The sequence below is a fragment of the Phalacrocorax carbo genome, chromosome Z (assembly GCF_963921805.1).
Source record: "Phalacrocorax carbo chromosome Z, bPhaCar2.1, whole genome shotgun sequence".
Lineage (NCBI taxonomy): Eukaryota > Metazoa > Chordata > Aves > Suliformes > Phalacrocoracidae > Phalacrocorax > Phalacrocorax carbo.
The window spans coordinates 60077057-60094600 of record NC_087548.1 but is presented as its reverse complement, the minus strand read 5'-3'; the positions used below and the strand labels follow the sequence as shown (position 1 = coordinate 60094600).

At 38.2% G+C, this 17544-nt stretch overlaps 1 protein-coding gene across 1 annotated transcript in view; it reads left to right on the top strand.

Moving 5' to 3' along the window:
• Positions 1–17544, top strand: part of EFNA5 (ephrin A5) — a 211860-nt gene that overhangs the window by 184477 nt on the left and 9839 nt on the right. The window lies entirely within an intron of this gene.

Here is a 17544-nt window from a genome sequence, read left to right as displayed (position 1 = left end):
AATAAGGGTTGAAGGAGAAAAAAAACTCATTACAGAGAGATTAGAAAATTAATTGATTGGTGGCTCTGACAGTTCCCATTGGGTGTCTAAGGACCTTGTGAAAAGAACGTATAGTCTCAAATATAACATTTCTTCCTATTATTTCTTTCTCTCGCATAGAGACTCCTCTGAAGCATCATTAGGTTCCAATTATTTTCAGTGAAATATATCACCAGAAAAGGGCATGATAAAATCAGTAGATGTAGTGTTATTCCCCTGAGAAACTTACAATGGTTAATACTCAAAGTGTAATAAGGAAAGCTTCTGTTCAGCATCAAACTTAAGAGATTCCTGCAGGGGTGACTCTGTTTCACAGAGGTTTTGGAGCTCCAGTCACATGGAGTTAATGTGCCCCCACTTTCCCTAAAATTAGTATGGGGCAGGTGATTAATTCAGTGCGGTCTGAGAACTTGATCATATCCATGGCTTAATATAAGCATGTATGAAGCTTGCAGTTAATCTATTTGGTGAAGGATCTACTACTTTTTTTTTTTTTTTCTCCTAAGGCCAAGCATTGACTTAAGGGTACTGTTCTTTCAGAAATTACAAAATATTTATAACAATGTTTTCTTCTTTACTGACTAACCTTTTTCCTTTTATTTATCATGTATTTATTTAGCAGCTACGTGTGTATGGATTGTATGCTCTTATATGTGCATTTATATATATAAAAATAGTTGTATTAAAAAGTCACATATTGGTTAAATCTTTGATTAAAAATAATCCTTTTTGTCAAACGCTTTAGATACTGTGATTATAGAATTGCTAATTTTGTTGAACTAAAAATATACATAATTTTAACTCCACTGAAAGATTAGATGTTTGTAATACAAAATGCCAGTGAAGTGACTCTTGGGCCTTGTACTGTATTCACTAGATTATCATTCTGCCCTATGGGCTGAGCTGACCAGTTGTTCTTTCTTGTCCTCCATGGGGTGTAACCATAGCATTATCACTATACATCACTTACACTTTGCAAAATGAAAATGGGGTTAAAGATAAATTCAGCCCTAGATAGAGGGCTGCTTGTGATACTTCTCAGGGTAGAGGCACGACTATAATCTCTTTAACTTTAGTTCCCTGCTGTGCTTAGTTCCCTTTCCTTTTCTCCTGGTAACTAATGTGGTAATGGATGTGCATTAGAGAAGAAACATTCCCACTGAGATCTCCCCTGTTGAAGAAGATGGCAGAAGGAGCCATTCTACACAAATGTGCTCCAGGTTCTGTAAGGAAATATGTCCACTTCTCAGAAAGTTTGCCACCCAAATCCTTGGGATGCAGAATATAAATGTTCATATTGACTTGAGTTCTTGAAACTGTGTGTCATACCATGCTATTACTGCCTTCTTAATTGAGGGAGAAACTGCCTTTTCCAGTAGCTTTGCAGTTACCTGGCACCTAATTCTTATAGTTGGTGTTTGCTGTGAGGGGTGATTTGAGGGCACTGTGCACTCTCAGACCCTTGAGCTGCTCCCTGCTTGGCCACACCAGCTGCTTATTCTCATCAGAAATAATAGCATTGCGTCTAGCCAAATTATGGGACAATTTGAAAATCCAATAATATGTTCTAGATTTTACACAGGTCTAAAAGATATACATTAAGAGTTAGCTTGGGAAAAGCCCTTATAAAGGACTATCTAGGGAGAATATTTCTTAATATGCTAACCTAGCTGAGAAGAGATATTTCTGCCTAGGATTTTTTCATCTTAGTGAACTAGAGAATATTTTGAGTGAAAAACAGTCTTAAGCCAAAAATAAATCTCTTGGACAACCTGGTGCCACATCTAGTTTTTAGGCGGAGAAGGAAGAGAAAATTTCTGAAACTGTACGGGCTATGAGGATGAGGAACATGGTGCTTTAGAAATGGAAATCAAAATTACACTTTTGGTACTTGTGTGAGTACAGCTGGGATTTCACAGGATGTATGGTATGCTGTTCCACAGAGTGCTTGTGAACAGCATATGGTATTCTGTGTGCTAATATGTACATGTAAATCTGCACTCCACCCTTATAAATATGAGGTGAAATTATAAGCACATGTACAGTCTACAAAGAAGCCAGCACTGAAAGCCAGACAAATAAAACAGTGACAGAAAGTCCCATGAAATTGCTCTTCAGCAATTCTATTTTAGGCTGAATAAAGAAGACCCTGAAGCTTTCTGTGAGGGGCAGGGGGAAAAAAAGCTAAAAGTAGCACTAAGGTTCTTTTTATGTGCAATTTTGTGAAGAAACAGCATTTTTTCATTACAGACATAAATTTCTCACTGATGGTTTTACATCAGATTTGGAAAATAAATAGAAATTGTGTATGTACATTGAATGCTAAAAATTATTAATTCAATTAACTTCAACTGGACTTCTGAAAAAAAAAAAATCTGACAACTGTGCCCACAGGTTACTTGATCATCCTGGTCTTTTTTGACTTGACCATCCGTGATTTTGACTTGACTGTGACATTGATTTCAGTGCACCTACATTTAAGTGGGATCTTTATCTAGCCTTTAGGGGACTAACCTGAAATGTACCTGACACACAAATTTTCAAAAAAGAAAGATAACCCAACATCCTACCTAAACCTAGGGTAGATACAATATATTTAATTTATTCTATGTAAATTGCACATATGCGTCTTCAATCCTATTCTTCCTTGATCCCAGTCCAAAAGTAGGTAAAATAAATAGATTGCATATTACAGGCCATATGTCAGAAGTGCTTAGTATTCCCAATTAGAGCCATAATTTTAGAAGTACTTAGCTGTCACTTAGGTATCCAAATAGTTGGCCAGATTTCTAAAATACTTTGCACATGAAGCACTGAATTCTTCTGAAAATGTGATATCTGTTGCGGATTGTAAACATCTTGACAGTTTGTCATTAGGTTCTTTTGAATGGTATGTTTGTATTTTACTGGGGTTTTTTTTGTTTAGTTTGGTTTGGGTTTTTTAAGTGCAAATACAATAGTCTTACCAGCTTAAGCCCCATTTCTGCTCTCCCATAACCAAGGGCTAAGATAGTCTAGTATTGTTAGCTGTTCCTTCCTTTTAACAAAAGTGCAACTGTTAGCTTAGAAACACATAAAAGAGTGATTGTAGTGTTGATGTGGATGGAAATTGACTTGAAAGTACAAGGTTTCTTTTACTAGAACTAGTGTTTTAAACAGCTGTATCTCAAGAGCAAGCGTGCGTCTCTAGACAGGTAATGCTTTAATCAGATGGAAACATCTAAATGAAGACCAATAACAGAGGAAGCTGGAGCACTGGGCTGTCTTGGCCTTTTGGTCAGGTGTCACCAGAGTCTCGCCATGCTTCTCAGAGGTGGTGGGAGCAGGGCTCATCCCCTCTCCTGGTATGAAGGTGCTCCACTACTCAACAACGGCATTTCGTGTAGGGCTTTTGTTGAAGTTGTGTAGCACAGCCCTGGCATTAAGCTGATGGGATTTTTTTTTTTTGTGAGCCTGTAGGTGGGTATATTATCAGCATTCATGTCTCAAGTGGAAAAAAAAATAGGAAAAATCATTAAAAACCCCACCTTTGCTGTAAGACACTAATGACCGTGATCAGTGGATACAGCCATATGAACCTCCTTCCTCCTCCAAGCAAGTGCACACAATTTATATAATTGGAGCTGATGGAAACTTGTCTTTACAAACGCCATCACCTTCCTTTGGAGGTGGCTCCCACATGTCACTGCTGAGGCTTGGGCTGAAAAGCAGACCTAATGAAGGAGTTTTCCAGCCCTTGTTGTATATGTGGCACTTGTTCTCCCTGCTGTGCTGCATAGCACACCGGCCATTTGTTGGCAAGTTCACATTTCACACTGCAGGGAATTGAAATGATAGAACAGACAGGAGAAGAGTTTTATTTGCAGTAGCCTTTGTATCCCTAGACTCTGATTTGGCATAAAACATCTGCTTCATGATCTGTTTCAAGGCCAGTTCTCTTCCTCCAACAAAGGTTATGACTTCAGGCAAGCTGTGCCTTCGCTGGCAGGGGGAGATTTGCCTGAAGACTTGATTTAGTCAGAATCAAAGCATCCTGCCACAGAAATCCTTTTTTCAATTACTTCTGAAAAAGCAGCCAGACGGTAAATGTATTAACATATTAAACAGTGAGTAAAGGAGGACGCTGACTTCTGTTGTATGGGGTTTTGTGAGAAGTTGTTATAAACCATATCTGTATATATGTGTGCATGTGTGGCAGGAATGAACATTTGTTATTGTTATGACAGTAAGAGAAGTGACAGATAACCTACATGTACCTGCCTAACTCTGCTGCGAGTGAGCAGAGTCAGTAAGTAAATCTATTGGTTTCAGCTACAGCTTACGCATATTTTCAGCTTGCAGAGTTAATTGGTGTAATATTGATGCAGTTTCTGTTAAAGTCTTGGGAAATAGGCCCTACAATATGCAATGTTTGGAGATAAATTGATGCATTAAGTCTTTCTTGTATTCATGGTGGGGACCTAATTTCAAGGGGTTTTGTCTCCTACCAAAAAAGTCAATTTTTGAAAGACTGGTACAGTTTTCTTTGCAGAAGTGTCATCTTGATCCACACTTACATGTACAAATAAAATCCATGTTCCTTCTTGCCAATAACATAGTTAGGTTCAACCTTTATTAGAGTGAGTAGCATATTGTCATCTGTGTACTTCACTGCCATTAATGCAGTCTTTGCAGCATACGGCTATTTTTCTTCCTCAGAAAAAATCCTTTCTCTAGCTTAAAAAAAATAGTAATTGAATATTTGCATATCTCCAAGGAGCCATGCGGGTTAAACTCTGCATTCATCTTCTGCGGTTCTTAGGCCGCTTTTGGTTTAAGAGTAAGAACTATTGCTTTTATGAAGTGCCTTTTTCTATAAAGTCAAAACCTCACAGCAGTGTACAGAAAGCCAGTGCTATAAAGGAGCTAAGTAGAGTCTTTAATAGAGAGAGCAAGGTTGTAAGTGATTTTGTTCCTATGGAGCAGATAGATTTGGTTCCATCTGTTCCATATTCATAACAAAGGAGCTCACTTGCAGGAGGACTGACTTCCCTGGAGTAGCATGGTAATGATCCTTTCACCACAGATTGAAAGGATCTGAAAATGGTCACTTCAGCTCAGCAGAAAGCAGGTAGCACTGAGAGTGCTTCAGACCTTCTATTTTTCTGCAAGTCTATTTCAAGATGCGTGGTTTTTTCTGAATAAAACAAAAACATAAACCTTGATCTCCTCCCTCCCACCCCCCCACTCCCCCTGTGTCAGTCAGAACTCCTCAGTGAATCCTTAGGAGTTCAGGATGTTTGCCAAACAAAAATGGAATGACATGTTACAAATACAGGGTCAATTTTTCTTTATTTGATCTTGGTATTAAAGGCAGAAGTGAAAAATGATTTACTGCCAGTCTGGGTTCTGTCTCCTGAACTTTTCTCATGATCTCTACTTTCTCAGTAGAAGACTCTGTGAACGAGAAATCTGAAGTCCACAAAATGTGTGTGAAAGTTCCTTGCTGGGTTTCATAATTAGGGTGCTCTAGTGCCAGCTTTGATTACACACCTCGTGGGCTCTCAAAAAAAAAAAGGAAAGAAAATCCAGCTTGATCCAAGAAAAATATATTCTTGTCTCTGCAGGATATTTCACAGGGGGAGAACAGAAAAATGCAGAGTGTACCACAAGCACTCCTACTTGACTAAAGAACAAATTATTCAGTGACCCCTAAAAGGTGAACTGGAAGTTTAGAGAGATCTTAAAAATTAACTAGGAACACAGAATGAGAAGATTCATTCTGTGTCATTGGTTCTCACTATGCAGTCTCTGAAAAAGGCCATGAGACAGACCCAGATTTACTATTGCCCTGGCTGGAAGTCCTGCTGGGGTGTACTGGACCCCATGTGTCTCGGTGCAGCAGGACAGCTGGTGCCTGAGGCACAGCCTGAGCTGTGAGAGCGGGACAGGCAAGCAGCCGGCATGCATAGCCTGCCTTAGCTGGTACTGCATGGATGACCATGCAGGCATTCTCAGGTTTTTTTTTGGCCTTCCAGCCAACAATACCATATCGTATAATTCATAGATGTGTATGAGAGCATCCACTGCCCTTGTTGCTTAAGACTTCAGATAAAACAGTACACACATATTTGCAGATCTGATGCACACACCCCCACCCCAACATGAGAGATTTGATCTCAGACTATGTGTTTTTGTTCAGTGGGGAGGTTTTTTGAGATGTCCGTGTTTTGCTGCAGTAACTTGAGGAAGAAATACATGCATTTCAAGTGAACTAACCTAAGTGACAGCATATCCAGGCTTCTTTGGAGAAACTCAGTATACTTAACCATCTTTTAAACATGAGAGGAAAGAGGCATGGGATGTACACTGTTGCGTAGCTCTGCAGAGCTACCGGAACTATGTCCAGGGCAGATATGCATTGATATGGACTAGCCAGGAACACAAATGTAAATAGATCTTCATGATTACAGAATGTGAGTTAAGGATTGTGTGCTTCACTGACAGGGTTGCTCTAGGATGACCAGGCTTAAGGTGTCCACCCACTGAGGAGTGGAGACATCACATTAGGTTAGAGACACTTCAATTGAGAGGTGATGAATACTGTGTGGTTGAGAGAAGTTCATTTGTCAGAGTTTTTGTCCATCAGTTTTGAAGTGAAATAGGCATCAGCAAGGAGGATTCAACTAAGTGGTTTTGCATTATCCCATATTGTTTTCCATATGCATGATCTTAGATACACATGGGAAGCACCATTAGGCACTGCTCACAACTTGGTTACATGAGTTCCTTAACTGGTTAACATGTAAAGAATAAAGGAGGAAGCTTGCAGTGGGGAGGTGCTTTCTTAGATCAAAAAGTAGCAGGTGGAAAATAGAGATGAGGATTTCCCAATCTGCTTGGGAAGATTGTTAGTGTGAAACAGGGACTTTTCTGTAAGGGAGGTGGAGAAATGCTTCAGTTCTGAAAGAACAATTGTTACAGCATTCAGGAAGAGAAAAGCTCAAGAGGTACCTGTGTGTTTCAACAGTCTGATGCAGTATTGACTGCTTTTAAGAAATGGTTTCCAAACCACCAGGGCATTTGGATGCCAGTTATGGAAAAGTGTACACATATATATGTAATTTTGGGTTCATCTGGGAATGATCACTGGAAATAGGGCTAAACATCCTGTGGTATATATTAAACAAAAAACAAAAAAAAAAAAGCAGAAGGAAATAATTTGTGGCAGAGTAAAAGGAAAGGCTAGGTATCCCATGGGTGTTTTACACTTTCCCACAGTCATAGTTATGGCAGTCTACAGTCCTCTTCTGGCATAGGTGAGACATGCCAAATTCCTGACAAGGCAGCAGTTCTCCTTGATGAAGCTGTGACTATTCTCACATAGGCTGGCTTTTTTGAAATACAGATTTCAAAGCACGAGTGTGACCTGTGGCACTGAACACAAGCAACACAAGTGAAAGAAAGAAGCATGGATCTAGAAGTTTAAGTAAAACTGCTATTGCCTGTTACACTGGACAAATTTTGGTTAAAGAATAAAATTCAACTTGATGTGTTCCAGAATTTTTCATGGTAAAAGTGACAAATTGAAGGATTAAGGAAATCCTTCTAGGGACTGCAGAAAAATTTCTGGCTCATGTGGTGCAGTGATTGAAGGTTCAATAGTCCCTCTGCAGGACTTGAGCAAACTGGGAATTCACCTGATAAAGATGTACTGCTATTAACATAGTGCTGGCATCTGTTACTCTGTACTCTACTCAGTCATGGCCTGGGACCCGTCTTAGTAGGTGTAATGAAACAGAAGGTCTCTACCCCGAGATCTTTACTTGTCAGAATCAGAGCTTGAGTTACAGCGGACTATTGTGTGTTTTACAAACTTTACCTTTTCTATTTCATATCTGTTTTCCATCCTGCACAAGCTTGGATTTATCTGTGTAAGAGCTGACTGTGCGCATAAAGGCATTTTTTGTAAAGGCTGTGCCAAGGTGCTATTAGAACTTTGCCAAGAGAAAAAGCCCTTCAGAAATCTTTTGAGCAATGGTATTCTCTCTAAGTAGGACAACCTTTTGGGCATGCATGTGCACTCAAACACGTTCAAACTTGCATTATTCTCACTGTTTGCCTTCATTTTAAATAACAACAAAATACAACGTGCAGTCTGTGCTTTTCTCTAAATTCCCCTAATCCTAAGGCAGCTCCTTGAAGATCTCGTCCTGCCTTTGCATCTTCTCCTTCCTTCACAAGACATAAACATGATATTTTGTTGCTTTGCTGAAGTGAGTCAGCAGACATAACTTTTCATGTCTATGTATGTGTCACACTCCTAGAACAATACATTTATAATTACTTCTGTATTTTTATAAACTGACAGAATTTACAAGCATAGTATAGGAAGCTAGAAACGTTTCTAAATATTTTACAGATAGTGGCAAGCCCATGAAGATGGAGTGGAATGGAATGCTTCTCTATGCTTTAATTGTGGTGTCAGTAGTGGTAAAGCTAGACACGGATAATACGAAGTCCATTAAAGTATATGAGGTTTAGTAACATGATACAATACCCACAAATTCCATGTGGGTGAACATATTGCTTTAAAGATCAAAAAGAGAAGGTCAATTACTAACAAGACTATAATGTCTTTTCAAAGGATTTACTTACGTCTAGTTCTTAGAGATGGAAATTAGCAAAATGGATAGCCTGCTTGAAGAAAAACATTTTATTTCTAGTGATACCAAGGGAAAATCAAAGTACAAAAGTGCTTATGAAAAGCATGAGGAGGATATATTTTTCTCTAAGTGCTCTACTTGATAGTATTAACTTGTTTTATTAGCAATTTACTCTAATACAGTCTTAATGTCGTACAATAACTGTATTTGGTTTTGTTAATGCCACTGAAAACAGTAATGAGATCTGAGATTTTTATTTCATTCTAGTTAATAAGAGTTGGTTTGTTGCAATAGAAAAGTATGACATCAGTCATTTATATTGTTCTAGTGCAGAAATGTTAGCCCTTATTTTATGGTACGTAATACAGTTTGCATTTGTGAAAGAGAAACCTTCTTATATGAGAGAAAGGCCTGCAAGTATTTCATGTGTGAGGAACTATATGATCTATTTTTCATCTATACCTCCTTATATTTCACAGGAGCTTACATGCGACTGAAAGTCCATTCAAAGTAGGATATGTCTTTCATTTATTTCCAGCTGAGCTTTGTTTGGTTTTTAATGAGAAGAAACACCATAGAGGCAAAACTGATTCTCTGGGAAGCTCAGGCTGCAGTTAGATGACAGCTTTGCCCTGGTTCATCAGCAAATATAACTGTTCTTTCTTTTATGAAAAAAAAAAATTGCAAAGAACAGCTGAGCTTGATTCTCGTATTGGGTCAGGGGTTGGTTCAGAGGAAGAGCTCAGGCAGGGTTGGGTTTTTCTGCAGCTGAAATGTCTGCTTTGTTGTTCTCCTGAAGGTGTGAAGGGTACAGGCTGCCCTGCACTGAGGTGAATGAACTGAACTCAGCTGGACTTGGCAACCTGGGAGGCAGATGATAATAGTCTGACTATAAAAACCGCTTGGACTGGATCCAAAGTGATGCTTTCTGCTTCATATGAGCCCTCAGCTGCTGCTCACCTGTGGAGGTGCATAGCACTGTGAACACCTGGGCTTTGGGATGCTTTGACGTTCGGCACTAAAAAGGTCTGACTCCACCACACCAGCCAGGCCAAGAACAGGGAAGGTTTGTCATTAAATCACCCTCTAGAGCAGATAAGGGACCTTCCTGAGAGAGATACAAGGCTACACCCTGCTAAGGGGAAATACTGGACAAATGGCTTAATTAAACTGGATATCCGTGGTTTATGTCTTTTATCATACAGGATTTGATTTTGTTTTGTATGGCTTTGATATGAAACTTACTTTCAGTCCATGCAGCCTTCAAACAGATATAAGCTGCAATGGATTAGAAACTGCAAGAAGAATTACATTCTTCCTGGCCAAGCAGTTGCAATGGGACAGTTAATTCAGCATTAAGTTCTAATGCAGAAACAGTGTATTACTTTCTTCCAAGAACTCTCACTAAAATAGCATTTGTCTGGCAAGTCGTTGCCATTTACTAGGCTATTTTTAGGGAGTCTGAGAAATATAGTCACGTGTGAGATAAGCCATAATAACGCAGCGTTTTTACACAGTGCAAAGCCAGTGCAGTAGTATTTTACAATCTGTTTGTTGTTATGCACACAGCTTTTATCAAGTCTTTTTGTCCGTTGCTGTGTGCTTCACGATTTATATTTTGCATGAAGTGCAGAATATAAGTCTGTGTATGTGTGTAGGCATGTATGTACACACATACAGAGATGAGTACAGAAATGCAATATGATTTTTCTTTTTACCTTTACTTCATACAGATGTAGTTGGGCATGCAGGAGTAAAGCAAAATATGCATTTGTATTAGGTGCCCTTTTAACTGTAGATTTAAAAACTTAATTTGGAAATACTAATATCCATAGTACTTTTGTCTGTATTAAGACATAGGCAGTAATAGTTGTGACCTTGCATCTGTTTGTTTGTTTGTTTATTTATTGCCCTTGTTAGGTAAATTTTCTTAGTTTTCAGGTGTTGTTGGCAGTTCTAGATTAGATGGTTTTCCAGACAAGATTCTGTCTCAGTCTGTTGATTTGAGATTTCTAAGTCTTCAGCTTACTTAGTAATTTTCTGGGGTGATTTCATCTTGGTGATGGCTAAATACAGAGAGATGGTAGACTTGGGAATCGCAAAGGTACAAGTAAGTTTAGTCATGATTTACTGAGGAAGTGTGCTTAATTACTAGGTCTGAAGAATGAGCAAGTCATGGGGATACGGTGTTTTAATTTTCTCAGAATGGAGTCGTATTTAGAACAAAAGAACAAAACTTTTTCTGGTATGTTGGAATGAAAGACCAGACATGCAGAGACTCTTAAAATTAAACTCAAGTATAGGTGAAAGCTGGGATTTTTGTAGGATCTTATGATCATATTTATCTATTTTTTATTTTTTATTTTTTATTTTAACACTTACAAGGAGAAAATTATTAGTAAATCCTTTCAGATAGATTATTTTTTGATTAATAATTTTGAACACCCCTTTGTTGTCCTTAAATATGGGTCTTACTTCATGTATGCACACAAAGGAGTGTTTTATTGATTCGTTAAATTCTAGTTGACTTTTTCAGTTGTACCATTTATGCAAATTTATAACTTTTTTCAATCTAAACTGTGAGAAGAATATTAATAACTAATTCTGCATTTACCTGGCTAATTTGCATACATTTGTGTTGTATGGTAAATCACATGAAAACCTACAGGGGAAAGGCTCAGCTCTTCTAACAACTAATAGGCTATTTTTTCTTTTGACTTGCACAAATTGAGAAATATTGCCTGTGGCAAACATAATGGAAAACTGCGTTTTTAATGCTCTCACACATACTCATTTCTTTACAAAGAAAGAAGATGGTGACTGTTCTTAAAAATAAAACTTTTTAAAGCTCTGTAGCTAACACAGGATATTGGATGCTACAATACTTCAGGTCGGTGGAATTATGATTTGCAGGTTGTGTAAGGTTACCTGGATATTGCATTTGACTAATGGGAGTGGTATTGTGCCTGAAAGGACTAGAGGCAAATCACTGCTATAAATATTTTCTCCTGAAGAGATTGTCTGTAACTTACAGGACTAGGAAAGTGAAAGGACTGCATTAACTTGAGTTTCTGATTTACAGCACACAACATCCGGGGGGGGGGGGGGCAGGTTGCTGCAGGTTCTCTTTGTGGTGTTCCTCCAGGTGATTACAGAAGTTGCACGTGCAAACGTTTTGACTGGGCAGTAAGTGTTAGGTGTTTACTGCAGCTGTATGCGTCACCTTGATTTAGTGTGCTGGGAAGAAGTTAAAAATTAATTCTATATTGGTTTCCCAGTCTGAACCAATACTTCTGTTCAGTTCTTGTTGTTGGGAAGCACTTATCAGTGCCAGAATTTGTGTAACACACAGGGGGTGCTAGTAGTAATATATCTGAAATGAACTGAGGTGAGATCTTGCTGTGATTTCTCAGATCTTCTCTACAAGGAGACCCTGTTTGATGGACATCTTATCAGAGACCAGAAGAAAACATTCATCATGGTTTTCAAAATAATAGTGAGAACAGACTTGTCTCCACAGTGTTTCATGAACACTGCTTTATAGTTTTTGAAATACAAAATAGTAAGATAATTATCATCTGCAGAGTATCTGCAGCATATCAGGGCCATGAGGAGGTACAATGAGGGTTGTTGGGTTTCTGTGTAAGGAAAGGATGCTTCTTTACCAGTGTCCCCCCTCTAAAAAAAAGGTGCTGAGTGACTTAGACAAATAGAGTGCTATTTGTAGACGGAACAGTTCCAGTTTTGCTAATAGGGCCCGTGGTGGATTGTGCCTTGAATATTAAATATATTTGTAGTCCTAAATGAGGATTTGAGTTGCATTTATGATTTTTTTTCCCCCTGTATCTGTACTTGCGTTTTAGGAAAAGGTGCAATACTGTAATTAGAAAGCTAAGTGAGTGAGGAGGCAAACAGAGGAAACCACTGTTTACATGTGAATATCAGTTAATAGGATGGTTGAGACACCTTTTATATGTGGCATCCTAATAACTTGCTCTTAGGTTAGAAAATGAGCCTCAGATAGCTGTCAGCCAAACTGCTGCCTGTCTCAGGAAAGGAAATACTTAATTAAAGCTTTTGTCACATGGCTAGCAGGTCCTGATAATCAAGTTACTTTTGAAATTTTAATACTTTTTCCTTTTTGTACATTTACTTTTTAATAAGCTTCATTTGTAGGTTGATTGGGCCATATCTTGTTGACTCCTGTAAGGAGCTTTGGGGATTTAACATAGTAAATTTAACTGCAAAACTGTTGGAGAAAACATCACACACTGTTTTCTGTGTATGATACTTTTTCTTCTCTATCTGTGGCTTCCTGCAGTCATTAAATAACTCTGCTAAGCCTTATCAGGCCAAGAAAGCACCTAACCTGTTATTTATATCTAATATATTAATAATGTACCATGTGTTTTCTAGCAGAGAACTACTTAGGAGTGGGATGAAGGGAGCTGGATTTTTATTTTTTCAATATTTAAATATAGCTAGCAAATACTGAAATATTTATGGTTTGGCTCTAGATGAGGAGAGAATAATTTTCTTCACTCTCTTTCCTGGTAGCCAGAAGTGGTTCAGAGAAAAGAGGATAAATTTTCTCATCTAATTTTTCTGTATGGGCCATTTTTGGATCCAGCTTGGATCTAGTCCTGTGTGCAGTAGTTCTTTGCATAGGATTTTTTTCTAGTTCAACTAACAGAGATGGAATTTTCATCTCAAAAATACAGAGATCATGACTTAAATTTCTTCTGAATCATGGAATTTTCCTATTTAAAAAAATGAGACCAAAGAGAAAAAGAGAGACCAATCTGGTTATTTTTATAATCATTGAGGTGTTTTCATATATCTTGTGATTTCAGGGGGATTTTAGCGTACACTTCCTTCTAACCCCAAGTCTTTGTATAACCAGGAAGTATAAAACATGTTTTTTAAAGGAGAGACCCAGGAGATTGTCATGAAGTTGCTGGTAAAGGTGAGGTAGGGCAGGGGAGGAGTGAACTAGCGTAGGAATTGTAATGTAATGAAGGAACTGACAGCACTGCGGAGTTCCTTTTCTGTTTTTCATTGTGATTCTTCCTGACACAAACCAAACCAGTCAGAATTTTTATATTCTAATATAATTACTAGAAAAAAGAGGATATAACCCCCTTTGCTCCTTATAAGTGTTATTTTTTCAAACGTTTCTTTATGTTGTGCAGCAAGGTTTCAATTGCCTTTTTTTCCCTTGGGAATTTCGGCTTTCGAAATGGAAAGTGTTGTGTGGGACAGGTTCCATTAGCATCAGAGGGTTCCTGGTCTCTGAACTGGCCTCTATTTTATAGCTAATATCACCTTTAAAACAGGCGACTAGAAAAGCATTACACCAAAGCCTTGGGGGCTAACCTGTTTTTGTGCAGAAAGGAGAATGAAATTTCTCTTTGTACCATCTAGAAGGGACATACGTTGTTACACTATAGCTAATTTCAGTGGAATGTAGCAACAACAGCAATAGTTTACCTGGGAAGCGACTTCAACAGATCCCAGCTGACAAAAAGCAGTTCTTTTTCTCCTTTCCAGAGTTCAGCAATGTTGCTCTCTTGCAAGAGAGTGCAAGAGAGTGTCAGGGAGTTTACTAGGCTGTGCTGCATTTGAAACCTACCTTTCCTGGAAAGTAAACCCCTTTAAAAATCACTGAACTTTCTTCTGCTAACTCTTTCCTCTTTCCTTCCCTTAGGTCTTGAGGTCAAGACTTGAATTTTTTCAGTTGCAGTCAGTTTGATAGGAGGTTTTTGGTTCAAACTGATCCCAGAATTTTTCATGTAAGCCTCAGCTTTTGTTAGGTCCTAGTTGCAGCATTACTTCTGCTCCAGAAAAAGCATATTCAGCATTTATTCTTAGTAAATATTAATATGTGCCATTTATCCTTTCTACTGTGTTGCTTTGGTCATTTGGTGTTTCTTTGTAGCTGTTAGTCAAATCCTGTCAACCATGTGACCCTGATTTGCAGTATTGTTCTCTTCAGCTAGCGTTTACCATTAAAGCTACTTTCATGTAGAAGAATAGGACTTATAACTGCAACTTGAGTTCAAGCTTCCAGTCACTGGCTTACAAAAACCCCCAGATTTAATGAGGACTCTTGGCTTTCCATAGTAGAGGGCAGGTGTGATATGCCTAACATTCAGAGAAAAAATGTCTCGAGCTTGTTGCTGAAATAGGGTAAAAAAAATCCTAGGTGTTGCTATCTTATCCTGGACATCTTAATTCATCAAGCAGGGTTTTCATAGGATACTGTTGAAACTACTGCAGAATAAAGAAGACAGAGGAGGGAACAGAACAATAACAACAAACTTCCTGCAATGTGTGTGAGAGGGCAGATGATATGAGCCAACCTGACTCTTCCCTGTGGGTGATACATCTGGTCTTAAGGCAAAAACTGCAACTGGTCTGTAGTTTTTTCTTTTAAGATGAAAAGGAGAAGGAAGAGGGGTGGAGAAGAAGAAAGGGAGAAAAAAAGCTTGATTGCAGTCATCCAGCTTGGCAAACAGTTCTTAAATTCTCAGAAAGGCCAAAGACCTTGCAGTGTATCCCTGCATTGCCTTGGTCTTAGTTGTTGAGGCAGATGTGAGAGCAGAACAGTATGTCACTTGATTTTATTTTTTATTCGTTATTGTTCCTTCTGAAAGAGTAAAACACTGATTAAAGAAGAATCTGTGTTTACTGCAAACATTGACAGCACATTATTTCCCTGGGAAGGAAAAAAAGCACTTTTTCATACTTATTGTTAAAACTATGTCAGTTTCTGGGATGATGATTTAAATGCAGCTGCTATGGTTGCAATAGGGCTGCAGCTCATGATGCAAAGGTCTGGTGGAAAAAGATTTAAGCGGGGAATGGATTTTAATATTTTCCTTCCAAAGAACGTGGCCAATCGCTGGCTGTTGTTTGCTCTTAAGTGTGCGCAAATATTATGTACACAAATAAATCTTATATGTACAAAGCATTAATTTTCTGTGTTTCCTGATAGAATATTATTAGCTCCTAGCTATCCTAGCTAGTCAGTGGTATCTCAGTCACTGAGTATTCTAATAAACAGCAGTGTCCAAAATGTGCTTATTTTATGGACATAAACAACAGCATGTAAGCATCAAAGCTAAAACCTGCCTTTAAATAAATATGTGTCATGGTGCACTTCTGAAATAATTTCTGAGCAGGATAAGTCCATTAGTGATAAAATTACTGTAGAGAATCTATTTTGGCTAATGTTGGAAATGTTATTTCCACCTTTAAGCTAGTAATGTGGTAATGACTATAGGATTCTTATCTTTTGAGAAATCTACAGCTGCCTGTTTAGCCTGACCAAAGCATTTAGCCAGTTGCGTATATTCAATGAGGGCCACAAAAGGGACAGTATTTCCTGAATGTAACCACAGAGTGCAAATATTGTGCCCTAAATGACACACCAGTTACTGGAAATGTCAGTAGACGGAGTTTTTCTGACTTTGATTTAGTAAGAGCCTATAGCAAAGCCAGCTGTCAACACTTCTTAACTGCCTGTCATTGTGAAGGGGGGAGCATCATTTCTACACACTTCTGTCTTTTGATTAAAAGAGGGAAACAGCTTTTCAAGCACTTCCCAACAGGTGCACAACCACAACATTAGCTGTGTTGGACTCTTTCCTTTGCTTCTTTTTTGTGTTTGTTCTGAATTTGCTAGTTCTTGGTAAGTTCTTCTAGGAAAAAGTTGATGCCTGCCTTGGAAACACATCATCAAAGACTAAGGGAATTTATTTCAGGTTAGTTGAGGAGCCCTTCTAGAGCTTAGCATAAAGAGTGTGCATTCGTATGTCTGTGTATAAATAATTCTAGTTATTTGTCACAGAGAGGAACTGTATTGATAAAAATGGATGAAAAAGCGATAAATAGAACAAACTAACATCTTCCTAATCATCTTTTGTAAATTATGACCATGTTGAACTGCAGGTCAACGTACAATTTCAAAAATGCTGACATAGATAAAAGATACCAATGTGTTCACACTGGCAGACAGTACACTAGGGAGTCCAGTCTGTGGTGACAGGCAGGTGTATTTCCCTATGATCATGTATTTTGAGCCAAGCACAGTTCTAGAAAGGAAGTTTTCAAAGCAGCACTTGTTCCTGGGAAATAAGTAGGTGCTAACACTAGTTAGTCTTATGTGTATGATCTTTTGCACTAGTGCTAGACATGTTGTTTCCATTTATTCTTTTTCTCCTAATACAGTAACTACTCTTAAAATAAAATACTTCTAATGCGAAGTGATGAGGGAGAGCAGAAAGAAGGAATAAGCTGGTTTTGGTTTTTTAATTGCATAACACAGGGAATCATGTTTTGACTGAAGCAAGATAAGTATCTTCTCAACACAGGCAGATGTACTGGAGCATATGGAGGCTGACTTTGCTGTAGAATTTAATGGTGTGTGTTTCTACTTCCGTGGGAGTGTGTACATAGTTCTGTTTTTAGCATTGTAACCTTCAGTGTCATGTTGTTTTTTCATCCTGTTTTGGTTGCTGTAGCCTATGGCCTAGTGTTTCAAGACTAGCTTATCTCTAAGTGTATTATTCTGAAGTGTAATTTTTCAGAGGAGACACCTGCATTACAGCAGAAACCATATTAAACAACCTCTTGAGAAAAAGGTGTGGAAAGGTGAAAGGAGATAATGAACATAATGAAAAAATACCATGTGCTTCACTTCTTCCATGTAAAATAATCAAAAAAGGGATTAGAATAAAATCGGCGGTTCTTTCTCTGCTTTTGCATAATCAAGCTACTTTGTGCACTTGAAGGCCTTACATGCAGTTGCTGAAATGCATCCAGCGCTTCAGATGAAAGAAAGATAATGGATATTTTA